Source organism: Cynocephalus volans, chromosome 11 (assembly GCF_027409185.1).
Source record: "Cynocephalus volans isolate mCynVol1 chromosome 11, mCynVol1.pri, whole genome shotgun sequence".
In the NCBI taxonomy this organism is placed as follows: Eukaryota; Metazoa; Chordata; class Mammalia; order Dermoptera; family Cynocephalidae; genus Cynocephalus; species Cynocephalus volans.
Genome location: NC_084470.1, coordinates 40,185,488 through 40,211,072, shown reverse-complemented (window position 1 = coordinate 40,211,072; position 25,585 = coordinate 40,185,488). Strand labels below are relative to the sequence as shown.

General features: G+C 38.1%; 1 pseudogene; it reads right to left on the bottom strand.

Annotated features, from left to right (window-relative positions):
- LOC134390061 (transcriptional enhancer factor TEF-4-like) overlaps nucleotides 1–4,315 on the bottom strand; it is a 109,005-nt pseudogene extending 104,690 nt beyond the window's left edge.
- Nucleotides 4,316–25,585: the final 21,270 nt, after the last annotated feature.

Sequence of the window (25,585 nt, the reverse complement as noted above, 5' to 3'; positions counted from 1 at the left end):
GGGGGGAGAAAGGGAAAGAACTGGTGATTTTTAAAAAGTTATTTTTTAAATCTAGCTCCTTCTTAGAAGTTTTTAAAGAAAGGTACCAACACACCAGTTCACAGGGTCATAGATTAAGCTCTATCCTGCACAGACCTTATTGGAATTGTTAGTTTTTATACTATCTGTATTAACTCTAGAACTATTGGGCTTATTTTAAACTGTGGGATCTGACATTACAATTTTCTTGTGTGGATAAAGAAAGAATATCCACATCTCCATTTCTGTATGTTTAGAGTGTTGGACAAAGAGGAGTAGTGGCTATGCTCTAGTCACAAGATTTCTCTTTGCAGCCAGCATGCCTGGCTAAGTAACTGGCTCGCAGAAATGTGCAAAAGTGAGAAAAAAGCCTGGCAGATGGACCTTTCTTTGAGAATAGACTTTGTTCCCCCGAATGCTCTTCATTGCATGTTGCCCATCTCCTCTGCTTTTCAGTTTTCTACCGTTTAGACTGGCTTTCTGTTAGCAGCCCAAGCTGAAATCAATCCCCTTTTTCCTGCCTGGAAGGACTGGGATATAACTTGCCTCTGACATTTCAAAGCTTGGTTGAACTCTTTCCAAGCTTTGGTTAAAAGCTAATTGTATCCTATCCTGCGTCTTATACTACCACCTATCTGAACACTTATATTTAAAAAAAATTTTTTTTAACCACTTAGGAAGGGGAGAAGGGTTGTAGCTAAAGGGCTAGTAGCATCAGGACCAGAGAAACGTGATTACCAAGAACACTTTCAGTTAAGAGCCTCCCCAAGGTAGTCGTGGAAGGAGCCAAAGTCCTCATCCATTGAGAATCCATTATTTTTGAGAACACTGAACAGGTGCTGTGAGGTGTGATGGCAGAGATGCCAATAGCATTAGCATAAAGAGACCAGGCATCACTTTCCTCCAAGCTTTTATTTTTGCAGATAAAGGGGAAGTTAGAAATGCTGTTCTGGGCAATGGATCCCTTGCAGATTCTTGGGCTCCTTGTCCTGTTTCTCTGCAGAGAATGAGGTGAGGGTGGTAAATCAGAAAGAATTATGTCAAAAGTGTACAGCCTTCTTGGGCTATGGAATATATATGCTAAATGAACTGCACAGGAGGGGATGGGAGAGGAAACCTATAAATTGTCTTGTTCAAGTGAAGTATTAAAAAACATCCAGCTGTGACACTCTATTCCTTTAGCTTCTCTACTTTGCTAAGCTAGTGAGTTATAAAGAATTATAGCTGGAAAAAAAAAAAAACAACAATATGTTTTTCTCAGGAATTCACAGGAGTGCTGTTTTCTCAGCCTCTGGGGTGTGATCCTGTCTGCATTTTGCAAATCTTCTAGTAAACAGAAAAATGATACCCCTCTCCTTCTGTCTGTGGTCTGTAAGTGGAGTGGGTTCTGCAGAGAAGTCAGGCTTTCTGTTTCACGAACAGAAAGATAACAAGTGACAGGCCAAAAAGATGAGAATTGCAAGTAATCAAGTCTTATTCATCCTTCAACATCAAGCCTGGGTCTTTAAGAAAGAAGTGGGTTTCGAGAAAGAATTTGTGTTAGAAATGCCAGTCACGGTGTCTACTCCATATAAAACCCCTTTTGTAAGAAACAGCAGACCAGCAGCCTCTGCAGGGGACGCAGAAACCATTTTGTCCTGTGAGCCCCAATCAGTAAATCCTAATATGGTCAAGCTGGTTCAGTCAGGTCCACCTCTCAGAAACTAGAATAAGGAAACACTGGGAAAACAAAACAACACAAAACAAAACAAAACAAAAAACCTTTTAGAATCAGAAATTGGGATATGAGGTACGAGATATGACATAGAGTCAGGACCGTAAAGGGGATAAGGAGTTCCAAGTCATGAGCAGAACACAGGTGTGAGTAGCAGAAGCTAGAGAAAAAATATGCAGAATCCAGGGTGTGTGTAGGGGAGGCAGAGGGAGAGACAGAGGAGAGGACTCAAAGCCAAAAGATTCGGAAAGACAGTGAGTCTGCTTTCTAGGATAGCTTTGGTACCCGAAGATGTTCCAGTTGTAATTCATTCCACACGTACGTTTATAGAAAATTTCCCCCTTTTCTGAAGCTGGCCTGCGTGAATATCTTTTGCTAGAAACTAATGTGCCCCAGAAGCACAAAATGACTTCTGGGCGACCCAGGAGGCCAAGAGCCAGTGCCAGCAGCAGTGGGGACCCTGGGAGACTGGTGGGTAGTGTAGTCATGAGCAGATAACAGTGGCTGCTTCCTCGGTGTGACCTCCAGAGGGAAAAGAAAGCAGCATCACCTCCTGGTCCCAACACTCTCTCTGACTCTCATGACCTTTCTCAATTAACTCCCCCACCCCGCCCCACTCCTTTCTGTTTTTAACTAAAATAATTAATTCATGGAAATGGTTAAAAAATGTAATCCGAGGGCAAAAGTGAAAAATAAATCTCCCATCCCAAACTCTTGGTTCCTTAAACATTCTCCTCTGTCAGAGGTTATACTGGTATTTCTTTCTTTTGTAGTTTTCCAGGCATAGTTTATGCATGTTCTAGCATATGAACATACTCACACATGTAAACTTTATACAGAAAGTGTAGGCTATGCTTTTGTACAAATGTGAGTATATCCATAGGATACTGTGCTCAAAAATATGTGCCTTTTCAATTTTAACAGATAAAGCCAAATTCCCACCTTCAAAGTTGTATTTATTAGCACTCCAACCACCAGTGCATAAGAGAACCCCATACTCTCTCCTACCGCTATCAAGTCTCAGGGCTTTGCCAAATGAATAGGCAGAACATGCTATCTGGTTGTTTTAATTTGTATTTCTTTAATTTCAAAATAAGGCTGAGCAGCTCTAAATTTCCTTTTCATGACTCTATGGTCTATATTCCTTCCCCTTTTGTTCTTCATGTACTGCAAGTTCTACTCAAAGTATTGTCCTCAAACCAGCAGCACTGGCATTAGCTCAGAGCTTGTTAGAAATGTAGAATCTCATGCCCTACCACAGACCTGCCTCATTTAGAATCCTCATTTTAACAAGACCCCTCGGTAACTCATATGTACATTAAATTAGAAGAGCACTGTTATACAGACATTTTCCCCTAAACCATGATCTAGAATTCATTTCAAGTTTACAAACTTCCAAGGAGTTCAACCTGGTTCATGTGAAAGGTGCTTGGCCATGGAGTGGTTACTGCCATCACCACAGCCTGACTTACGAAAGCCTCTGCTTCCATTCCTCCCCTGCCCCCAGGGCATAGACAGCCTATTTCTAACTTGCACCCCTGTCACCTCTCTACATGTCACTTATTTGTTAATGGGGCATACGCAGCTGATGATTTATGGAAATATGCCAAGCCCATGAGTGTGCTTAACCAGGACATGTCATTATAGAAAACATTTCCATCAACTGAGTGAATCAGCTTCACAATTAAAAAAAGAATGATTTTCCTAATTCTGTAAAATGGACTGATATCATCGCCTTGGTCATGCAGTTTTAGCTTGGAAAAGGTATCTCCATAAAAAAACAAACAACAAGAAATTTTCTGTATTAGTTTGCTAGGGCTGCCATAACAAAGTACCACAGACTAGGTGGCTTAGACAACAGAAATTTGTTTTCTCACAATACCGGAGGCTAGAAGCTCCAAGATCAAGGTGTCAGCAGGGCTGGTTTCTCCTGAGGTCTCCCTCCTTGACTTGCAGATGGCGAGCCTCCTTCTCTGTGTGTCCTGACATGGTCTTCCCTCTGTACTTGTCTGTATTTCCTTTTTTTATAAGGACAGCAGTCATGTTGGATTAAGGCCCTATTTTAAGTTAATTATCTCTTTAAAGACTCTATCTCTATATACGGTCACATTCTGAGTTTTTAAGGGTTAAGACTTCAGCATATGAATTTGGGGGGGACACAATTCAGCCCCTAACACGTTCCAAATAAAATATGATTTTAAAAGTAAAAATGTAATGACTGGCTTCCTTTTGTGGTTTTAATGAATATAGATACTGTTAGAATATTATAGAGAAAATACACAAATGAAAACTGATCCATTACATTAATTTAGTAAGTTACCTCAATTCTTTATATTCCAGTTTTTCTGTGTATAAACAAGAAAACAAATGTATTCCCTATCCTTTCCATACTTTTCCAACAGACCACAAGATTTTAGCCTTTAAAAACAACTTCTGTCATATTCAAAAGCTTGTGTTCATTTTCTTGCCGGTGGCCTTCATTACAGTGCAGCACTTTCCAAAGGCTGTTGCATCGTTCAGCATCCGCCATGGGTGCCCATGGATCCAGGATGCCAGTGGGCACACCAGATACTCTGCCGCCATTTTGCAGGTGAGGAAATCAATGCCCATGAAGATTAAGGAGGTTAATAGCATTCCTGGACTCACATGTAATAAACTGGCTTTAAAAACAGAACCAATCATACATACTGTAGATTCTAACTATATGACATTCTGGAAAAGGTAAAACTGTGGAGGCAGTAAAAAGATCAGTAGATGCCAGGGGTTAAGGGGGCAGGAGGATGAATAGGCAAAGCACAGAGTATTTTTAGGGCAGTGAAACTACTGTGTATGATGCTTTTATGGTGGAAACATGTCATTAGAAATTTGTCCAAACCCAGAGAATGTACAACACCAAGAGTGAACCCTAAGGTAAAAATGGACTTTGGGTGATAATGATGTGTCGATGTAGGTTCATCAATTGTAATAAATGTACCACTTTGTGGGAGATATTACTAATGGAGGAGGACAGGCAAGTGTGGGTGCAGCGGTGTATGGGAAATCTATGTACCTGCAGCTCAGTTTGCTGTGAATCTAAACTCTAAAATATGTCTATAAAAAAATCTTCTGGCTCCTTCTTCAGTGGGCATTTCAACTACACTGTTAACATATTACTATTTTGGTGAGCATTTTTTGATGAGAAATAGAAGTGTAAGAGGACCCTATCCTAAGACTAAAGAGCTGGAAGCACCAAGAATCTTGGTACTTGGCTCTTGCGCTGGCTTCCCTGTCCCTGGGATTAACTAGAGTATGACATCGCAGGATGGCTTCAGTGAGGGTGGAAATTTCTGGCATTGTTAATGTTGTGTATCTTTAGCAGCTTTTCAGGCACTACGTATAGAAATGATGGTGGCTACCTCCCACAAATGAGTCAGGTGTTATGCTTTGTATGTTTCCTCAACAGAAAGTGATGAGCTCTGATCATCACTATGGCTTTTCTTCCCGGGCTGGCTTCAAAACTAAGATAGCACACCTACGTTTGGTTCAAAGACCACACTCTATTTTCTTATAGTATCTTTTGGCAATTTTAATTCCCATTGTACACTAGTCAGATTCTGGTTTCTCTATTCTTCTCCACTGCTTCTTATTTCTATTTTTTCCCCCCACTCATAAGCACTTAAAATATTTATTAATGCATTTAAAAAATTCTAACTATTGACACAGATTTTTAGCATTACTAGATTAATGATACTTAATGTTTATATCATGGACTCTAATGTGATGAAGGTTATTTTCTCTCTCTCTAGAAAAATGTGAATATATACCCACATTTTTACATACAATTTTCAAGAGTTTACCAAATCCATACAGCTCATGGACCCCAGGTTATAGACTGGTGTCTGAGATTACAACATGTGAACTTTTATTTAAGCATTCAATAACTGCAATTAATAGTTACTACCTTGTATGCAGTAAAAGCAATACATTTCAATAAGCCAGTATTTTCAAGTATGTTCTTCAGGTAAATAGTTTTTTTCAGTGTGAAAATATGTCACACTAAAAGTCTTTCTTTGGCTCCATAGTCAAATAAACTTTTAAGAAATGCTGAGTTAAATAAAAGTTAACAATTATAAACAGATTTCTCTTGATCAGGGATTCCTCAAACTTTAATATGCTCTTTTTCTTTCTTTCTTTTTATTATTATTATTATTATTTTTTAGCTTCTACTTGTGAGTGAGGACATGTAGTATTTCTGTTTCTGTGTCTGGTTTATTTCACTTAACATGATTTTCTCTAAGTTCATCCATGCTGCTGCAAATGGCAGTATGATAGAGTGGTATTCCATTGTTTAAATATACCACAATTTCTTTATCCAGTTATCTGACAATGGATATTTAGGTTGGTTCCAACTCTTGGCTATTATAAATAGAGCTATGATAACCATGGGAGTGCAGGTATCCCTTTGACATGATGATTTCCATTCCCATCTATTGCAATAGGTACATTATTTTTCTACTTTAAAAGGAATGTAATGAATGACATTAATGAATTTTCTAATTTTATACCCTTGTTAGGTTCTTGGTTTTTTTAAAAAACTTGATCATGAAGATACCTATTTTTAATATAATGCTGAATTTGATTGATTTATGATTTATTTTCATTTTTACATTATATTCCTTAAGAAAATTTGCTCGTAATTTTTTTGTACAGTAATGGAAGTTATCTCTCTTGGACCTTGAATGAGCTGAACCTGAAAATTATCTGAACTTTGTAAATATGTTGTTGTTACCTATTCAGTTTCTTCAGTGATTATACATATTCATGTGTCTGGCACTTGATTTTGCTAAAAGATCATCTATTTCATCTAGATTTTGACATTTTTTGGTACCATAATGTATAAGTTATCCTCTTACAATTTTTTTCCTGTTTTAATTTCCTGTTTCAATCATGAATTCTTTCTTACTGATAATATTATTTGTTTGTTCTTTTCTTTTTCTTGATCAGGCTTGCCCAAGATTTTACTATTGCATTGAGTTTTTACAAGAACAAACTTTTGGTTTTATTAGTTGAGTCTGTTTTTATTATTGTATTTTAGTTTTATATTTATTACTATTTTCCTTTCACTTGTGTTTTTTGGGTTTTTTGGTCTTAAGCTTTTTAAGTTTAGTGCTTATACATATGGTTTTTGTTTTAAACAATGCAAGATTTTAACAAATTTTATATTCATAAATGTTCTTTTAATTGCTATGAGAAATTCTAGAAGTTCTATTAATTCCATTATTATGCTGTGTTCTGTTACAGAAACTCCATACAACCCAACATCCTCTTATGTTATATTTTGGTTTAAATTGTAGTCAGTATTTAAATTTTTTGACTTTATAAATATAGTTTGCTGTTGAGCCATATAATCTTTTCTTCCTCGTGCAATTTTTAATTTTTTTCTGGAGTTAATATTCGTCTCACCTTTGTTGTTGTTGTTTATTTATTCTATGTACTTTAGGCTGTGATTTTCCAAATACTCCAAGACATCTGTCAGAAACCTACCAATTTTTTTTTTCTAATCACAGAAGCTCAACAAATATATAATCTTTTCACTATTTCTGCCCTGGAGATTTCTGTACCACAGCTCTCCAGTCCCTACTGTATCTGGACTGGTTGATCTTTAGGCCAATTTCATAGTTGTTGCCCAGGGGCTTCCTTTCATTCATTTTTTGTATAAAATTCCGTGGTTTTTGGATCTCGCATTTTCATTATGTTTTATTCTCTTATTTTGCTGAAGTATAGCTTCCAACATTTTCCCTGAAAAGTGTGAATGGGAGATCGTTATAAGTCTGAAATACCTCAATTTTAGGGCATGTTTAATTGATAGTTTGGCTAGGTATGAAACTGTACTTAAAAAAAATCATTTTCCCTTAATTTTGAAGGCATGTCTCCACTATTTTCCAGCATCTGGTATTGGGGTTAACAGGTCCAAAATGATTCTCATTCCTGTTTTCCTTGTATATGTTCTATTTTTGAACTTCCTTTTCGTCTCCAACATTTTGAGTTTTTTAACAACGAATGTTGATGTGTCTTTTTCACTTATTGTGATGGGCTCTCTCAATCTGTAGATGTGCCCTTTGATTTTGCAAGTTTTGCTTATAATTTTTCTTTATAATTTCCTCTCCTATATTTTCTCAATTTTCTCTGTATAGCTCCTGATATTGGGATGCCACATTCTTTGATAGATCCTCAACTATTCTTATATTTTCTTTCCCATATAACATGTATTTGTTTATTTACTCATTCTTTCATTTATCTTGTTTTCTGTAAAATTTTCTTAACTTAATCTTTTAATTCTTCTGCTGAATTTTCAGTTTCTAATAGCATATTCTAAATTGCCAAAAAATCTTTCTGATCTGCTGATTATACCGTATCATAATTTATCAGTTAATGATTTTCTCTCTCTTAGGTTATCATAGTTATTTTGAAACTTTCTTCTGCTGTCCCTATCATTATTTTGGGACCCCTTTCCCCTGTTTTTTCGTGAATTTCCTCTTCATATAGGTGGATTTCCCCAAATATTTGAAGATCATTGGCTGCTCCATCATATTTAAGATTGAGGCACTATAATGCTGATTCAAAGCTCTCTGTACACAGGTAAGTTAGTTGTATGGTGGTCTTTACTATATGGTGCAGGGATTGAAAAGTGCCATTTTTGTTGAGGAGCCCTCCAGTGTTAGCATCTGCAATTCACTTCCTCCAGAGTGGAGTCTGTCTTTTATCTGACTGCTGGCATTCTGAGTGCAGTGTCAGACCATTTATCTTCCTGTTCTTAATGCTGCTCCTCTCCTCTGCTCTCTTATTTTCTACTGTTCCTGGTGTCCTCAGGATTTACGTTGCAATTGTTCAAGTCCTATAGCACATGTTCCCTCACAGCCATGTGGGCAGGTGTTGAGCTCTTTTACCTGCCCATAATCCTGTGGACTGGGCCAATTGTCGAGCTAGGGCTGGGTCTGGAGCTTGCAGACCCCTCAAGCCCATTGTCCAGACTGGGTCACAAACCCTTCATATGCCAGGCTGGGTCCCCAGACCCCTCACATGCAGGTCTATGAGCTAGGTAACCAGCAAACCAGTCCTTGGATCTGTAGGTTGGAGAGCATGGCAGCACAGGCAGATGCCTGAGGCAGCCAACTCCAGCCAAGTCGTGGTGCCATGCATGTGCACTAATGCCATCCACACACAACTTGCTTACAAAGAATGCACTGCACCACCCCCAACCAGACCTACGATGAAGGGGCCTGATTAAATTATTCTGTTTCCCCAACAGCAGGGGTGGTGAGCAAGTTGCTTAGCTGCACAGTGCAGGGGAGAAACTTGGTGTCCAGCCAGTCTGTGTAGAGACTTCCAAGCCTTCTGCCTGTGTCATCCCCCTGACTCAATTGCACCTTCCACACTCCTTGATGTCATTTAGAGCCAAGCCTGACAGAAGTTCTAGGATGAATTTCACACTACTTGTTGGTATCATTGTAGATACTAGGCTAATAAACTATTCAGTTAAATCAGGTTTTTTTCAACTTTTCAAGATACATTGAAACTCCTCAGCTACTGTTTTCTCCTCTTCCTCCTTGTCAACATATGTAGTATGTTACATCCTTACTGGCTGGCATTTTAATGTGGTTTGGGGAGGGAGAATGTACGAACATGTGCCATGTAGTCATTTTTTTTTTTTTTTCTAATAAATGCAATTGAAGACACAGATCGTGCTATGAGTAACACAGGGCAAAAAACTCATCTTTTTGTATGAGCTGTTCTCATTGTTATGTATTACAAAAAACTTTATAATTTCAGTTTTGACATCTCATTATCTGAAGAATTAGTAGATTATTCTGTTTTGTAATGTTCAGTTTTAAAATGTGTTGATCTTTTTGGCTTTTATTTTCTTGTTAATTTATAGTTTTATTAATCCACGGTCAGATAATATAACCCATGATTTCTGCTTTGGAGATTTATTGTGATTTTTCTTTGTTGTTAATGTACTGATACATTTTCCAGTGCTCCACAAAAGTTAAAAAATGATATGAGTTTTCTTTTATTGGATACATATGCATATTATATCTAAAGTTAATTATGCTATTATTTTTATAAATCTATTTATATTCATTTTACCCTCACATCTCACATTCTTCATCTGTAAAACTTTGAAAGTGTTAATTTATTGGCCTCCATTATGGTTGTGATTTTATTAATTTGTTGTTATAATTCTAATTGTTTTTGTTTAATGTGTTAGTAGGAGCTTAAAGATTTGTGACTGAATTTTTCAATATATTTACCGCTTTATCAATATTAAAAATCATTTTTTATTAAATTTTTACCTAAGTTCTATTTAGGCTGCTTTTAATATTGCATACCGAATGCCTTTTGTTAGTATTTCAGATTATGATTCTGTTTATCCTTTTATTTTGGATCTTTCTGTGCCATTTCATTTCTGGTATGTCTTTTGTGAATAACACAGCTGGTTTATTTTGTTACCACTGCATAAAGAAGAAGTGACTATGCTAGAGTCAGTTTGTTATGAGGAGATTTTTAGCAGATGAATGACACATATAGAAATGCTGCCTTTACTGCAGGTGGAGAAGAAATTGGAAAGAGACACAATTAAAGGACTGTAGAATGAGGACTCAGATTTCCTGATCAAGGTAGTGTTCTAATCTTCATATTTTAGTGCTTACCTAAAAGTGAAATGATAGCATTTAGACATCTACAGTTTCTTCCAGCTTCTGAAAAGAAATGATGGAAATAGGTTTTTTAACCCACAATTCAATAATTTTATGTAAATTATGGCTTTTTCAGAAATATTTTAAACATTTCAGGGATTATTTCCCAAAACTTTAATGATCACAGAGTAAATTATGAACTTCTTAAAAGAAGGTGTTCATCTTTATATACACAATACTTTATGTGTAGCAGATATGGAATTGATATTTGCCGGATATAACTGAATTGAATAAAGAAGAAAATGACCTCATTTTTCAGAATTATTTTTATTTCATTCATCCCACATTTCCTAAGATTGTCATAGGAAATTCTGAAGACTAAAATGAATTCCCATAATCAATGCATAATTAACCTGAAATGCATAAATTAACTTGACCCTCTTGAAACAGCTCTGAAGTGAAGTCAGTTGCTCTGAAAAACTAGTCCAGGTAAAGAGTTAGGTGACAACTGAGTTTACTTATGCACTGAAAAGTCATGTTTGCTACCCTCACTTGACAGCAACTCCATAGTTGTTAAAACAATCAGTCACTTATCCCCCATCATTCCTTGTACATGAGCCAAAACCTCTTGGTCACCTCTCCCTGTCTATACCCTTGAAACTGCTCTTTGGTATTTCTGCTTCAGAGAGTATTGCCTTTTATGCATTCAATGAACAGCTATTTATTTAACACTTTTTAAAAAATTATTTATTTAATTTATTTATTTATTATTTTTTTTTTTAAGTTTTATTTTGTCGATATACATTGTGGCTGATTATTGCTCCCCATCACCAAAACCTCCCTCCCTTCTCCCTCCCCCACCCAACAATGTCCTTTCTGTTTGCTTGTCGTATCAACTTCAAGTAGTTGTGGTTGTTATATCTTCTTCCCCCCCCCCCGGTTTGTGTGTGTGTGTGTGTGTGTGTGTGTGAATTTATATATTAATTTTTAGCTCCCACCAATAAGTGAGAACATGTGGTATTTCTCTTTCTGTGCCTGACTTGTTTCACTTAATATAATTCTCTCAAGGTCCATCCATGTTGTTGCAAATGGCAGTATTTCATTCGTTTTTATAGCTGAGTAGTATTCCATTGTGTAGATGTACCACATTTTCCGTATCCACTCATCTGATGATGGACATTTGGGCTGGTTCCAACTCTTGGCTATTGTAAAGAGTGCTGCGATGAACATTGGGGAACAGGTATACCTTCGACTTGATGATTTCCATTCCTCTGGGTATATTCCCAACAGTGGGATAGCTGGGTCGTGTGGTAGATCTATCTGCAATTGTTTGAGGAACCTCCATACCATTTTCCATAGAGGCTGCACCATTTTGCAGTCCCACCAACAATGTATGAGAGTTCCTTTTTCTCCGCAACCTTGCCAGCATTTATCGTTCAGAGTCTTTGGATTTTAGCCATCCTAACTGGGGTGAGATGGTATCTCAGTGTGGTTTTGATTTGCATTTCCCGGATGCTGAGTGATGTTGAGCATTTTTTCATATGTCTGTTGGCCATTTGTATATCTTCCTTAGAGAAATGCCTACTTAGCTCTTTTGCCCATTTTTTAATTGGGTTGCTTGTTTTCTTCTTGTAAAGTTGTTTGAGTTCCTTATATATTCTGGATATTAATCCTTTGTCAGATGTATATTTTGCAAATATTTTCTCCCACTCTGTTGGTTGTCTTTTAACTCTGTTAATTGTTTCTTTTGCTGTGCAGAAGCTTTTTAGTTTGATAGAATCCCATTTGTTTATTTTTCCTTTGGTTGCCTGTGCTTTTGGGGTCATATTCATGAAGTCTGTGTCCAGTCCTATTTCCTGAAGTGTTTCTCCTATGTTTTCTTTAATAAGTTTTATTGTTTCGGGGTGTATATTTAAATCCTTAATCCATTTTGAGTTGATTTTAGTATACGGTGAGAGGTATGGATCTAGTTTCATTCTCCTGCATATGGATATCCAGTTATCCCAGCACTATTTGCTGAAGAGGCAGTCCCTTCCCCAGTGAATAGGCTTGGTGCCTTTGTCAAATATCAGATGGAAGTAAGTGTGTGGGTTGATTTCTGGATTCTCTATTCTATTCCATTGGTCAGGGTGTCTGTTTTTATGCCAGTACCATACTGTTTTGGTTATTATAGCTTTGTAGTATAGCTTAAAGTCAGGTAGTGTTATGCCTCCAGCTTTATTTTTTTTGCTCAGCATTGCTTTGGCTATGTGTGGTCTTTTATTGTTCCATATAAATGTCTGGATAGTTTTTTTTTTTATTTAATTTAACACTTAATAAATCCCAGGCACTGTTCTTGGTGCTGGAGACATAGTAATTGACAATGACTGTTCCTCTACCTGGGCCACTGATGAGATCTGAAGCTGGGTTGAAAAGGGCAGCAAAGAGTGGACAAAATAAGCTATATGCTGCAATATAGATGAACTTTAAAACATTATTCTGAGTGAAAGAAGACATTCTCAGAAGGCCACAATTTTTTTCTGTTTTCACTTTTTAAAAAATGTTGTTATTATTTTTTAATTGGCAATATTGTACATATTTATGAGGTACAGTATAATACTTGAATACATGTATGCAATGTGTAATGATCAAATTAGGGTAATTAGCATAAATACCACTTTGAACATTTGTCATTTCTTTGTGTTAGGAACATTCAAAATGCTCTCTTCTAGCTATTTGAAATTATACGCTAAATTATTGTTAACTATGGCCACCCTACAATGGTATAGAACACTAGAACTTTCTCCTCCTATCTAGCTGTAATTTTATATCCACTAGCCAACCTCTCCCTATTTGCCTCCCCTTACCCTTCCTAGCCTCCAGCAACCACTTTTCTACTCTCTACTTCTATGATTCAACTTTTTTTAGCTTCCATATATAACCGAGAAAATGTAGTATATATCTTTCTGTGCCTGGCTTATTTTGCTTAACATAATGTCCTCCAGACTCATCCATGTTGCTGTGAATGACAGGATTTTATTTTATTTTTTATGGCTGAGTGGTATTTATTGTATATACTTGTCACATTTTCTTTATCTGTTCATCTGTTGATGGACACTTAGGTTGATTCCACATCTTGGCTATTGTGGATAGTGCTGCAAAAACAGGGGAGTGCCAGTATCCCTTCAACATGTTAATTTTCTTTCCTTTGGATATATACCCAGTAGTGGGATAGTTGGAATGTATGGCCATTTTATTTGTACTTTTTTGTGAAACCTCTATATTTTTTTCCATAATGCTGTACTAATTTACATTCCCACCAACAGTGGATAATAGTTCCCTTTTCTCTGCATCCTCACGAGCATCTGTGTTTTTATTTATTTATTTTTATAATAGCCATTCTTCTGGGGTGAGATAATATCTCACTGTGATTTTGATTTGCATTTCCCTGATGATTAGGGATGTTGAGCATTTTTTCATATATCCATTGGCCATTTGTGTGTCTTTTTTTGAGAAATGTCTATGAATAATTGTTTGCCTGTTTTTAATTGGATTATTTGGTTTTTTGTTGTTTGAATTCAAACGGCCACACATTTTATGACTCCATTTACATAAAATGTACAGAATAAGCAAATCCATAGAGGCAGAAAGTAGATTAGTGGTTGCCAGAGCCTGGGGGGAGCAGGTAATGGGGAGTGATTGCTAGATGTTATGGGATTTTATAATAGTCAGGGTTCTCCAAAGAAACAGTACCAATGGAGAGAGAGAAAAACAGATAGATAGATAGATTTATTATAAGGAATTGGCTCATGTAATTACGGAGGCTGACCAGTCCCACGATCTGCAGGATGAGTCATCAAGCTGATGACTCAGGAAAGTTAATGGAATAGCTTCAGTCCAAGTCCAAAGACCTGAGAACCAGGAGAGCTGATGATATGTTTCTAGTCCAAAGGCCAGCAGGCTGAAGACCCACAAAGAGACTATGTTTCAGTTCAAGTTCAGAGGCAGGAAAAAGCTGATGTCTTAGTTTGAAGGCTGTCAAGTAGGAGGAATTCTCTGTTACTTACTTAGGGGGAAAGTCAGCCTTTTTCTTCTGTTCAGGCCTTCACCAGATTGGACAAGGCCCACCCACATTAGAGCAGGTAATCTGCTTTACTCAGTCTACCAACGTCAATGTTAATATCATCTAAAAAACACCCTCACAAAAACATCCAGAATAATGTTTGACCAAATGTCTGGGTACCCTATAGCTCAGTTAAGTTGACACATAAAATTACAGGTTTCTTTTGGGGTGATGAAAATGTTCTAAAATTAGATAGTAGTAATTGTTCCCTAGCTCTGTGAATATACTAAAACCTATAGAGTTAGACACTTTAAAAGGGTGAATGGCATATTATGTAAATTAAGTCTAGAAAAGTCCTAAAAGTCATGCAGAAGCCATGAGATGTTCATCCAAAAAAAGGTCATCCAGTGCCTTGTTTCTCAAAGTGTGGTCCACAGATCAGCAGCCTGAACATCAACTAGGAGCTAGTTAGAAAGGCAGAATCTCAGGCCTCACCCCTGACCTGTTGAATCAGAATCTGCATTGTAACAAAATCCCCCGGTGATTCATATGCACATCAATGTAAGAAGCTATGATCTAGTGGTCCTACATTTTACATATAAATTTATTTCAAAGAGTGTAATCATTTCTTAATCAGCATCTTACATTTAAGCTTGATATATGAAACAGTGACTCTTAGCACAGAAAAAAGATAACTGGGTGAGATGATGGATATGTTCATTTGCTTGACTATAGTAATCATTTCACTATGTATATGTAAATCAAACATCATGTTGTATACTTTAAATTTACACAATAAAAAAAAAGAGAAAAAAGAAACAGTAAAAATAGAGCATCTCTGGTTGAACAGAGAACCTTGACCCTACCTGCTAGCCCCCACCTGATCACCCTGAGGCAACTCACAAATTTAATCTCCTACCTCCCCTCCACATCAGTATTCCAAGGAAAACAATTTGCAACCTACTGAGTTGGGCCAGACCATTTTTTTTTTTTTTTTTAATGATCTTTAAAATGAAAAGTAGTAGACAGTATGACAGGATAATCAGTCTTCTCTTGAGAAAAAGAAGAAGAAAGAAAACAAAGTCCTAAAGCAGGCTCATTTCTCCAGAGCCTATTTTCTGCCCCCAATTTGCTGTGTTTTTTCATCATGGCCAAGACTATCTATGCTACACTTCATCTGACAGCACGAAGTTGACCTGTCCCAGTGCACACTGCAAGGAAGAGACATTTCTCGGCACCTGTGTGTCTGTGGGTGCCTCCAGTCAAACCCTGCAGTTGAACCATTGGAAATGTGCTGACCTTCCCGTGGGAGCCGACACCCTTCACTCATAGCATGCATTGGGCAATCAGACAGCATCCCAGTGACATTCTTCACAGCTGCTGGCAACGGCCTTTAATTCATCTGGTATTTAACCAGGGTGAAGCATCCTCTGGCTATAACATGTTTGTTGGTGTGAGCTGAGCCTGGCTCATCTTCTGCTCCCTCAAGTCATGGGTTTCACACCAATTGGAGTCTGTTGGCAATACAGCAATTGCACAAAATACTCTCCTTCAATCTTCTGTTTGTGCTTTTGCATTTTTATTCTTCTTTTGGTCAGCTCTTGATCAACAGAGAATCACAGGATAGAGCTGGAACACATCATTTTACAGATGAGGAAATAAAGCCTAGAAGATTATGCAACTTGGAAATAGGGTCAGGATGCCATCTGTCTTTCTGATTCCAGATGCATTTCTCCTGGATACATATTGTCCCAGTATTAGAGTCCTCAGCTCATAACAGGTGAAAGTGTGGTTAGCTGTTAGCCAGGTCCAAAAATCACAGGAAATCTAGAATCTTTAAAAAACCATGGATTTCTTTTTCAATACCCCCAAATATGTAACCATGCAACCATGTTTGTATCCCTCTCTAAAATCTTCTTAGTGTGGGTTCTCATGGCAGAAATGATGATAAACATCTCTGAATGTAGAGTTTGGAAACAAAGCGAGGCCATGCAGGAGAAATCCTGGGTGTATGTCTAAGAACCAGAGGAGTTTTTCAGTGTCCACATGCTTCTGACTTGAGACTTTTGAGTCATTTACTGCTTGTTGCTGGCAAGGACACTCATCCATGAGCAGGGGTAAAAAGCTTCTGCTGGTGAAGTAAAATAGGAAGCCTTTTTTGACTTGCCTGAAGTCACAACTTTGAGCCTCAGATTCTGCTGTTAGGTTCTTTATCTTTCCAACCCAGAAAAATTTGACTTTGGTATTAGATCATAGTAATAAAATGGTGCTTTTCCTGAAAAGAGGACAAAAGCATCACAAATATTTGAAAGAGATTTCCCCAATCATGAATGAAGAAATAGTTATTGTGGCTAATCATCTATTCTTAATGACTTATGAAGGATCCATCAATCCTGGTGTATGATCTTGAGGAAACCTGTACTTCCTCATAATTATGTGTTCAGTATCCCTTTTCCTCTTCAACTGGAAACTCCATATGAAGCCTACGCCTTGGTCTTATTCAAAGCCTGTATTAGTCTGCTTCTGTTGCTTATAACAAAATACCTGGAACTGGGTGATTTGTAAGAAAACGAAATTTATTGCTTACAGTGTCAGAGGCTAGGAAGTCCAAAGTCCAGGGAAGGTCTTGATGATGGTGACAGTAACCCAGGGGTCTCACCTGGCAGAAAATGGCAGAGCATAGAGAGACTAACCTCTCATGTGCTCTTTTAAAGCCCTCTGGGCCACATCCCTGACCACCATTACTAATCCATTCACTATGGCACGTTCCTACAATCTAATCACCTCTTCAAGTCCCCACCTTTCAATTACCGTAATAGGATTTCCCACTCATAACAGTTACAGTGGGAATTAAGCTTCTAATATATGAAGTTTGTGGACACAATTTAATCAATCCACAGCAAAGACCTGGTCCTCAATTCCTTTGTACAAGATGCCTAAGAAGTATTTGTTGAATAAATGATCTTTGAGTCCATTTTCTGTTATTGCAAAATTATTAGTTAGGATTGTTGTTATCACTATTTGCAAGTAACCAAAACACAATAAGCTTAAGCAAAATAAAAAACTTACTCCTGGGCCCCAGGAATAAACTGAAACTAGAGGATCTTTCTCACTCCCTCTGCCACTTTCTAATGTCTGCTTCTTTCATTTCCTTTCTGTTTCTTTGCTTAATTTTCTTTCCCACTAAAGCCAGTTTTCTGTGTGTCTCAGTCCACAGGCCAGCGTTTTACACATCCTCATTCCAGCTACCTGGAGAACATCAAGGAGATTTCATTTTCAATGTCAACCTTTTATTATTTTTTAATTATTTTTCGGTGGCTGGCTGGTACAGGGATCTGAACCATTGACCTTGGTGTTATCAGCACCACACTCTATCCAAGTGAGCTAACTGGCCTGTCTCAATGTCACGTTTTTGAAGAAGGAACTTACAGGGAGGGTAACTAATCACTTGTGAGCAAGAGAGTGGGATCTCATTGTGTGTGTGGCTGTGCTGGTTGCAGTAATTTGGGTGAGTCTGCCAGAGAGCAGTTCTTAAAAGATATATATACTTCAGGTGCTTTCTACTTATATTTGCATTTCCTCTTATGAAAACTAGTTGTTCATGCTGCACATTTTTTCCATTTCTATACTTTTGGGGGTCTTTACTTTTTCTTATAAATACTTAATAATTCAGTATGGAAAACAGAAACCACTCTAGATTTCTAGATTGATTCATTGATTGATTTTTTTTTTTTTTGCAGACTGGTACAGGGATTGAATCCCAGACCTTGTTGTTATCAGCACCACACTCTAACTAACTGAGCTAACCGGCCAGCTTCATTCTAGATATTTCAAACAAAGTAGATTTAACATGGAAAAATGCTTATAAAACCTCTGGAAATTCTGTAAGAATGGGCTCTAGGCTGGCCCACTAGGAGTGAGTCCTGAAACATTACAGAACTGATCCTTAGAAGTTGCTGCTACATCTGCCACCATGAGGAAGAACATGAGACTGCAGCTGAGACAAAAGGATTAGGAAGCCACCACCACGGTAGGACAAATGTCTCCTTACAACCACAGAAGTGGGTACTAGACACTGGAACACTGCTTCAAACCTCACATCTCCACAGCGTACCTAAAAACAAAGTTGAATAGCTGTTGGCCTCACTTCTGCCTCTAAATCCTCACAGGAATACATTAATGAGTGAATCTAATTTGAATCTACCATGCTGCCTGCAAAGGAGCTTAGGAAATGTCCATTTTTACCTTTCAACCTCTTAAGTAGAGGAAGGCATGTGCAAAGGAGGTGGAGCAAGATGCTAAGTGTGCTATTGACCATGTCTCACACACAGAGTGTGTTCAGAGAAATTTAAATTTTACATAATTAAATTAGTCATTTTCTTTGTCATTTCTTCTATTGCCTCAAAGCTTATAAAGTCAACCACTCTAGAGAGGTTTAATAAGCACTAAATTCTGGCTTCTTATTCAATCTTCTTATTGGTACTGCCACTAGAAAATAAGGTGGAATGGCAACACAAAAATGAAAATAATTTTTGAAGAATAGCGGATTTTTTTTCTCAGTATTGTGCTTCCATCTATTGTTTTTACAACTGAAACAAACAAACAAACAAAAAACAAAACAAAAAAAACCCCCTGCAGTGATCAAAAAGTAACAATATACAGACTGAAACAAATTCTACTCTGAGTGGCATTTTTGGCCATTGTAACTGGATGTGGGGTAAATCATATCACAGAATAGGCACCAGTAAACTCTGATGTGCAGTTTTAAAGTACATCAGTGAGAAGTTGTTCTCAAATTTGGTCTGTTCCCAAAGGACAACTGATGATGTAGAATGCCACAGGATCAGGAAAAACAAGGCAAGTCTGGTGTCATAACCAGTAAGTCATATTCCCTATTTCATCTGAAGCTTAATTCAGAAATGACATTTCTTTTCTTATAAGTATATACCTTGTAGCTTTCCAAAATCTTTAATGATTTTTAAGAAGTCAGACTCTATGAGACCTCTCAGAATGCGCTTATTTTATTCAATAGTTAGAAGAAAACTCCTACCCCGCAGAGGTTTGTTTTCATCACACCATATTGGCATTCTGTGCCTCCTCCTTGAGGCAAGCCAGGGGGACTGGATGCCAACCTATGGAAGATGGTTTTCCAGAAGCAGCATCTGTCTCCTCACATGAGTCCTGGGGCTGTAGCTGGTACTATGGTCCTTGGAGCTCCCCCTGGCACTACACTTGGCTGGTTTAGTCAACTGAGGGCTCGCTCCAGCTGTTACATCCTTGAGGAAAGCAACCTTCTCCAGTATGCCTTTCAGTAAGGCTTTGTTGAGCCACTTCCCCCATCTTTCTTCATTCTGGATGATGGTGTAAACTTATCCCCTTTGTGTGGTCTGCTGAAGGAAGAAGGTTATTGATACTGCATTTGAAATTAGTAATTCCCAATCTTCACTGTCCATTGAAATAACCCTCAGATATTTTTTTTAAAAATGATATAAATACTCCCAGAGATTTAAATTCAATTGCCTGGGATAGGCTCTAGGTATCAGCATCTTAAAGCTGTCCAGGAGATTCTATTCTTCAGCCACAGTTGAGAACCACTGCAGAAAAATGATGACCAGCTGCAATGACCACTTGTCCTTGTTTGCTTGGGATTTTCCTGGTGTTAAAACTGAAAGCCTTCTGTCCCAGAAACCCTTCAGTCCCAGGTAAACCAGGACAGTTGGTCACCCTAGACCTAGAAGTCTCTCCTCTCAACTTCCTAGAGAAGGCCTGACTCATATAAATGCACAGCCTCTCTAATTATGCAGAAGAATCAGCACTGGGCTCACAGTCCGGAAACCCAAGTTGAAGCCTTTCTTCTGCCCTTTCCTAACTATGACTTTTAGGGGAGTCACTTAACACTTTAGAGCCTGAGCTTTTTCAGTTCCCTGCTTCTGCACTGCCATGTCATCATGGGGATCAAACAACTCACATGACAGAAGAGGAAACTGAGGTTAAAGGAGGATAAATAATGCTGCCAGGGTTATTGAGTTGGAAAGAGGTGTGACCTGACCCCCAGGCCTGATTGTCTGCCATTACAGCTGTCCTGTAGAAATGCAAGGGGGATTCTCACATTTCCACCACCACTGACTTATGAATCTCACTCCAGGCTAAGAGCAAAGCAGTGAACCACACACCTTCCTCACACGCCCTTCAGGGTATATATTCTATGGATTTTTCTCCTTGATGTTTATTTTGAACTAGATCGTTTGTATAAAATGTGTTTGGGGGATATAGCTTAATTTGTCCCGAGTTCTAGGCTCTCGGGGTGGGTGCAGATTTTGCCCAAGCAGGCTCTTGAAGGAAAGATTTCAGTTCCCTCTCTCCAACCCCCAATTCTGTGGTGGGGCCCAGGAATACACAAGTGTAAGTGATCTTCAGGCCACACGTTAAGTGTAGCATTAGTGCCTTATTGTTGATTTTCCCGCCACGTTTTGTGCTTCTAAAATAAAGATGAGTATTATAATCAATGTGTGCATTTTATGTGGTGCTGTTTCCATTTTCTCCCCGAATTTCTCCTTAATTAATGGCATATCCTGCAATGAATGCAGTTATTTGTATCCAGGAAATCAAAGTATTCCTTACAAATCAACCAGCAGCCTGTGAAGACACAGAGCCTGCCTGATGCCATGATGTGGCACCCCCAGGGCAGGGGCCCTGGTCAGCTCCCTAAAGGCTGCACACACCCATCCTTCTTCGCCTTGACCACTCAGCATGCACAGATCCCATGTTCCTGGTGAACATGGGACTTCATCTCACACAGTATTTTTTGAAAAAGTTCTTAGCCAGCCCCATCAAACTCTTCCATCTCCAAATTTAGCTAGGTATCTCTTAAAGTTGTAATGAGCTTAGTATTTTATGTTCACATTCTGTCGTGACTATCACCTTTCTGCTATTTACCATCGCAGCAACAAAACTTTATACAGACAGACACTTACATAAAACAGAAACAGAATTGGGGCCCAACAGCTCTAAGAGTACCCAGAGGAGTCCAAGAGTTCCCTGTTTTACAGCGGGTTATTTGTCTTATACTCTTTTTATCATACACTCTCACAATATAACCCTCAAATAAAGTTACTTTAAAAAAAAATAAGGGCAACTGGCACCTTGTTTAAGTGATGTTCTCATCACAGTTTGATGGAACAACTTGGTAGAACCAACTTGCCCATCTGGAATTGAAGGAACAGAAATGAACAGATTTTTAAAATAATTATTCATAAGATGTCAACTCTCATAACACTGTTTCTTGATTATCTGCCGACCTGAGGGGCTCTTGCTCTGCTCTCAGAATAATGTGTGACATGCTGACATCCGGCTGGTCAATGGTAATGAGATATTTAGTGGGTTAGAGAAAGGGCCTGATTAGTAAGTCTAACCCTGGCTCCCCTCTGTCTGCAATCCATTGGGACACTTCATGGAGCATTTCAAGGGGTGCGTGGTAAAGTAAACTGAAGCTGGGAGTCTAAGATCCTAAACATTTATGTGATAGGACGCAAAGGATAAATAATGATCTAAAAAACATGGAGGTTCTCTTCACGGAAATATTTAGGGCATCACGTGGAAAGTGTAGAATAAGAGAAAATGGCAGCCAAGTACATTTCAAATCCCACCCCTACCAGCATCCTAGCTGAGTGACACTGAACAAGTCACTTAAACTCTCTGAGTCTATTATCTTAAATATGAGATAATAATGCCTTAGAAGACAGTGGTGACGATGAAATAGAATAATCTATATAAAGTGTCTTGTACATAAAAACATATTCAAAATGACACTCAATAATGAGATTTTAAATATTAAATTATTTTATTTAATATTAAATATTGTTTTTCATTTTGAACTCCTGGATTCCCAAATATGATTTGCTGAATATCACATTTTATGTGGTGTGTGTGCTGTTTTAATGGTTTATAGGAATATAATGTGAGTACAGATTCTGATCTAGAGAAAGATTCTGTGATTCTTAAAAGGCAACCACATTATTTTATGTTTGACTTGAAATTATCTTCTAGGTTGGTTTCAAAAGGGCTCAGGTCTTTTCCACGATTCTGCTGCATGTTAGCTAAGTGGCCCTGAGAGAGGCAACCTCTGTGAGACAGGGTGCTCATCTTATCTGTAAAATGGGATAATCTTACCCTGCTGACCTCATGGGGTTGCAAAGAGTCCAGAGGAAACACATACAAAGTTGTAAAGTACTATTGTAATGAGAAAGATCATTCTTCTAAAGAGTCCAATGAACTCCTGACATATGTTTACCTCTGTGGACTCAGAGAAGTAAGTTTTCATTGAGAAAGCAGACTCAAGAACTCCAGAGAAATCTCCTGGAGACATCAGAGTGGAACCACGGCCACCTCCTTAATGTTGAACTGTGTTCTTCCATATATTTTTGGGAAATTAGTCTGTCCAGGTCAATATTCTGGGATGAGCTTCAGGTAAAGAAGTTGTTCCTCCTTCCGTATGCCCTAACACTGCTTGCACAGGTCATAAAACAGGCTTCACCCAGGGAAGGATGTAAGTCACAATTACACATTTTCACCACAGATTTTCAACCTTACCCCATAGCACAAGGATCCATTTTAGGCAAAAGCTCAGAATCTCTAAATTCAAAGGCAACCAGAGAAGTAACAATGAACTCACTAATTCCTCCATCCCACCTTTCAAAAATCAGTTTTAAAAAATTTATTTTTAGAGGCGATATTCAAAGGGACATGCTACCCATCTGGTTATCTAAATTGTGGCCCTTAATCTTTTAATAGATGAGGATTCCTTATTACCCTAAAAAATTATCAAGGCCTTCCCTAAATGAAAGCTGTTTTGTTTAGTCATCATTGATGGAGAAAAAATATAATGATCAAAAAATCACCTATCACCATGAATTCAAAGTATTATTATGAAAATGTCTACATATACCTCTAAAAAACAGCCATACATATCCACGGGAGATCTATTTATTCAGTGTGCAGGCAACGTGTGGTAAAGAGACTCTTAAGAAAGCTACTGAGGTCTGCATGGGTACTTTAGACCCTGGCTGAGAATCACTGCTCCGTTCAAAAAGGCTGTCACCATGACCTTCTTAGCTTTGCCCCAACAAAAACACATTTACTCTGCTATAGTTGATTATGTTCGCCTCAGATTTTATGGACGTTTGAAGATAGATCATTATGCAATCTAGCATCACTTACAGACAATAAATTTCTTTCAGAACTTTAGGCCAGGAAATGCTTATATTTCCTGAGAACTAATATATAGTTTTGATTGCATAATAAAAGTTATTAAGGGAAGTGACAAATATACAAAAGGTATCTGCCTGCAGGCCCACAGAGAGCCTTCTGGGTGACAGTTCCAGAGTCTTCAATCACAACTATTCCTGCCAGAGACAAATGGATTTGTGAAACTGACTCACACTAACCAAACTTGAGACTGATGTATAAATCAGAATGCTAACATGTGGTTTCACGACAGAGAAGATATCTATCCAGTGGGAGAACACCAGAGTCTACCATATAGCATACTGCCTTTCTAGTATCAGAATATTTGGGGATCAAATTATTTCAACCAAGCTTGGCTAGAAAACATTGAGTTTTACAATTAAAACTAGTAGGTTCTTATCAGCTTATTTCTCCTTTTTCATACATTTTGCCTCAGACATTCTTCAAAACAATCCCTGTGCTTGTTTCTGTCCTTCTTCTTACGGTTTATAATAAATTTCCACCCAACTTGAAGTGCCCTTTCCTTATTGGTTGGGTTCACGCAGAAGCTTACCCTGAGAAAAAGAATTGGATTCAAACTATTTTGGGGGGAAGGTATTCCAGGAACCACTGGTGAGAGCTGGGAAGTGAAACAAGGAAAGGAAGAAAACCATACAGGGTATGTTAGGGAGCAGGTTGTCATTGTGGGCACCTGGGTCTCAGTCCTACTAGGGATCTCTGGGGGATGATATAGAACATCCCTTAGAGTAGCTTTTTCACTACATGGGCTTCCTCAATACAGCTGTTTACTTCATCAAGTAAGCAAGGAGAAGCTCTGCTAAGGAGTCTTATATAACAATATAATCACAAAAATGATACCTATCACTTTGGCTATATAATGTAACATAATCAAGGCAGTGAAATCTCATCACTTTTGACAAACTGTCTTGGTTAGAAGCAGCTTCCTGGTCCTGCACACAATCAAGAGGAGGAGATTACACAAAGGAGTGGACATTGGGAAGTGGAAAGTCACTTGGGATCACCTTAGGGTTTGTCTTCTACAGATACATGGTGAATAGTTAATAAATATTAATTTGCTTCCTCTGCATCGGATTCTTTCATCACTACATCTATTATTAATATCACGATAAATTTAGACTAGAATAAGGACTCATGATGGACATCAACATTCTGGGATTGAGGAAACAATTCAAACTTGACAGCTCCACGTTGACAATGGACACTGTCAGATCACATTACCTGCCTGTGCACAGTTGTCACACATTTAATGTGGTGAAATGTTATGGCCACATCACAGTCAGGCTGAACTGATGGTTTTAATTTGAGTCTAAAGCTAGAGCTATGCTAATGTTTTTTACCGCTGGCAAGACCAGGGGGAGTCACATTTCCAAGCAGTTCCACTATGGGGAGGAAGGCTTTGTTTCCTCTTCATCTAGAACTTTTCAAGCACGTAAAAGCTAATATTTCCCAGGTGGAAAAAACTGTCATAAGACATTGGTCCCTTGCATTCTATATTGGATGAGATTCTGAGTGAGTTATGAAAACATAAAGGTTGGCATATTCAAGCTCTGGGAACTCTAAGTGGCAATTGAAATTTGGCTTTCCTCAAGACTTGATGAAAAATAAAAAAAGAGTTCATAAAGTCCACAGGCAGCAGCTTCCAGAAGTCACCTGAGGATAAGCTGTAAAAATGTTTCATGTGCATGTAGATACTGTCATTTCCCACCACCAGTCCCAACCTTGCTGGGTGAGTCTCCAAAAATTGCCTTGGCAGTCAGACTTTACTTCAACAAGAATCTTTCATAACTCAACTTTGAGGATCGTATTCTTGGAGTTGATCTCTGTTAATTTTAAAGAAATTGTGCCTGTTTTATTGATTCGTGATGGTATTGC